The following is a 4,211-nucleotide window of genomic DNA, read 5'->3' on the forward strand; positions in this document are numbered from 1 at the left end:
ATTGCATCATTTCCCTATAAAGGATTCTAGCTACAAGGCAGATGAGTCCAAATTTTCTATATACAGTGAACTAGGTACAAGGAAGATGTGTCCAACATGTCCATATACTGAGAGCTATCTCAATGGCAGACAAGTCAAATATTTTCATATACAGAGAGCTACCTACTTGGCAGATCAGGGCAACATATCCATGTAGAAAGAACTAGATACATGGCAGATGGGTCCCACATGCCCATATACTGAGAGCTAACTACATTGCAGACAAGTCCAATAAGTTCATATACAGAGAGCTACCTACTTGGCCGATCAGTCCAACATATCCATGTACAGAGATCTAGCTACCAGGCAGCTCAGTCCATAATGTCCATATACAGAGAGCTAGCAATATGTCAGGGTAGTGCAACTTTTGCATATACAGAGTTATAGCTACATGGCTGATGTGTCCATTGTGTCCATATACAAAGAGATACCTACATGGCAGATGAGTCCAAAATGTCCATGTACAGAGAGATACCTACATGTAAGAGTAGTGCATCATTTCCATATACAGAGTTCATGCTACATGGTTTATAAGTCCAAAGTGTTCATATACTGAGAGCTGCCTACCTGGTAGAGTAGTCCAACATGTCCATATAAAGAGTATTAGCTACCTGGCTAATGAGTCCGACATGTCCATATAATGAGACCTATCTACATGGCCGACAAGTCCAATATGTTCATATACAGGATACTAGCTACATGGCAGATGAGTCCAACATGTCCATATACTGATAGCTAGCTACATGGCAGACACGTCCAATATGTTCATATACAGAGAGCTATGTACTTGGAAGATCAGTCCAACATATCCATGTACAGAGAGCTAGCCACATGGCAGATGAGTCCAAAATGGCCATATACAGAGAGCTAGCTGCATGGCAGGGTAATGCAACATTTCCGTATACAGACTTCTAGCTACATGGCAGATGTATCCAACGTGTCCATTTACTGAGAGCTACCTAATTGGCAGAATATTCCAAAATATTGATGAACAGAGTGCTATCTACATGTCAGACGAGTCCAAATGTCCATATACAGAGAGCTAGCTACAAGGCAGAATAGTGCATCATTACTATATTCAGATTTCAAGCTACATGGCAGATGAGTCCAAAGTGTTCATATACTGAGAGCTAGCTACATGGCAGAGTAGCCCAACATGTCATTATAAAGAGTACTTGCTACATGGCAAATGTGTCCAACGTGTCCATAAACTTAAAGCTAACTACATGGCAGACAAGTCCAATATGTTCATATACAGAGAGCTACCTATTTGGCAGATCAGTCCAACATATCCATGTACAGAGAGCTAGCTACATGGCAGTCGAGCCCAAAATATCCATATACATAGAGCTGGCTGTATGGCAGGGTAGTTCAACATTTCCATATACAGAGTTCTAGCTACAAGCAGATGAGTACAACTTGTCTATATACAGAGAACTAGCTACATGGCAGGCAGTGCAACATGGCTATATACAGGATACTAACTACATATTTGATGATTCCAACATGTCCATATACTGAGAGCTAGCTACATTGCAGACATGTCGAATATGTTCATATACAGAGACCTGGCTACTTGGCAGGGTAGTGAAACATTTCCATATACACAGTTCTAGCTACAAGGCAGATGAGTCCAACTTGTCTATATACAAAGAGCTCGCTACATGGTAGGGTAGTGCAACATTTCCATAGTCAGAGTTCTAGCTACATGGGAGATGTTTACAAGATGTCCATATACAGGGTACTAGCTACATGGAAGACGAGTCCAAAATGTCCACATACGGAGTGCTAGCTATAGGGCAGAGTACTGCATCATTTCCATATACAGAGTTCAAGGTACATGGCAGATGAGTCCAAAGTGTTCATATACTGAGAGCTAGCTACATGGAAGAGTAGTCCAACATGTCCAAATAATGAGTACTAGCTACATGGCAGATGTGTGAAACATGTCCATATACTGAGAGCTACCTACATGGAAGACAAATCTAATATGTTCATATACAGAGAGCTACCTACTTGACAGATCAGTCCAACATATCCATGTACACAGAGCTAGCTACATGGCAGGGTAGTGCTACATTTCCATATACCGAGTTCTAGCTACAAGGCAGATGAATCCAACTTGTCTATATATAGAGAGCTTTCTACGTTACAGGGTATTTCAACATTTCCAAACGCAGAGTTCTACCTAAAAGGCAGATGATACAACTTTTCTCTATACAGAGAACTAGCTACATGGTCGAGTTGTGCAACAAGTCCATATACAGGATACTAGCTACCTGGCATATGAGTACAACATGTCTATATACTGAGAGGTTGCTACATGGCAGATAAGTCCAATATGTTCAAACACTGAGAGCTAGCTACATGGAAGCGTAGTGCAACATTTCCCTATACAGTGTTCTAGCTACATGGCAGATGTGTCCAACATCTCCATATTCTGAGAGCTAGCTACTTGCCAGATGAGTCCAACATGTTCATAAACAGAGAGCTAGCTACACATCAGATTAGTCTAAAATGTCCATATACAGAGAGATATCTACATGGCAGGTTATTACAAAATTTCCATATATAGATTTATAGCTACATGGCAGATATGTCCAACGTGTCCATGTACTGAGAGCTAGCTACATGGCAGATCAGTCCAGAATATTGATGCACAGAGTGCTAGCTACATGTCAGACGAGTCCAAAATGCCCATATACAGAGATCTAGCTACATGGCAGAGTAGTGGATCATTTCTAAATTCAGAGTTCAAGGTACATGGCAGATTAGTCCAAAGAGTTCATATACTGAGAGCTAGCTGCATGGCAGAGTAGTCCAACATGTCCACATAAAGAGTACTAGCTTCCTGGCTAAAGTGTACAACATGTCCATATACTGAGAGTTAGCTACATGGCAGACAAATCCAATATATACATATAAAGAGAACTAGCTACATGGCACAGTAGTGCAACATTTCCATATACAGAGTTCTAGCTACATGACAGGTGTGTCCAACGTGTCCATATACTGAGAGCTAGCTTTATGGCCGAGTAGTCCAACATGTCCATATACAGTGTACTAGCTACATTGCAGATGAGTTCCACTTGTCCATATACCGAGATCTAGCTACGGGGCACACAAGTTCAAAATGTCCATATACAGAGAGCTAGATACATGGCAGAGTAGAGCATCATTTCCATATACATAGTTCCAGATAGATGGCCGATGATACATGGCAGGGTAGTGGAACATTTCCATATACAGAGTTTCAGCTACAAGGCAGATGAGTACAAGTTGTCTATATTCAGTGAGCTAGCTATATGGCAGAGTAGTGCAACATTTCCATATAAAGAGTTCTAGCTACATGGCGGATGTGTCCAACGTATCCATACACTGAAAGTTAGCTACATGGCAAAGTAGTCAAACATGTCCATAAACAGGGTACTAGCTACATGGCAGATGAGTCCCACATGCCCAAATACTGAGAACTAGCTACATGGCAGACAAGTCCAGTATTTGCATATACAGGAAGCTAGCTACTTGGCCGATCAGTCCAACATATCCATGTACAGAGATCTAGCTACCAGGCAGCTCAGTCCAAAATGTCCTTATACAGAGAGCTAGCAACATGGCAGGGTAGTGCAACATTCCCATATACAGAGTTCTAGCTACATTGCTGATGTGTCCATCGTGTCCATATACAGAGAGTTACCTACATGGCAGATCAGTCCAAAATATCCATGTACAGAGAGCTAGCTACATGGCAGACAAGACCAAAATGTCCATATACACAGAGTTACCAACAGGGCAGAGTAGTGCATCATTTCCATATACAGAGTTCAAGCTACATGGCAGATGAGTCGAAAGTGTTAGTATACTGAGAGCTAGCTACATGGCAGAGTAGTCCAACATGTCCATATAAAGAGTACTAACTACATGGCAGATGTGTCCAACATGTCCATACACTGAGAGCTAGCTACATGGAAGATCAGTCCAAAATATCCATGCAGAGAGTTAGCTACATGACAGATGAGTCTAAAATGTCCGTATACAGAGAGCTAGCTACATGTCAGAGTAGTTCAACATTTCCATATAGAGTTCTTGCTACATGGCAGATGTGCCCAACTTGTCCATATACTGAGAGTTACATACATGACAGACAAGTCCAATATGTTCATATACAGAGA

Source organism: Chrysochloris asiatica, unplaced genomic scaffold, assembly GCF_000296735.1.
Source record: "Chrysochloris asiatica unplaced genomic scaffold, ChrAsi1.0 scaffold00459, whole genome shotgun sequence".
Lineage (NCBI taxonomy): Eukaryota > Metazoa > Chordata > Mammalia > Afrosoricida > Chrysochloridae > Chrysochloris > Chrysochloris asiatica.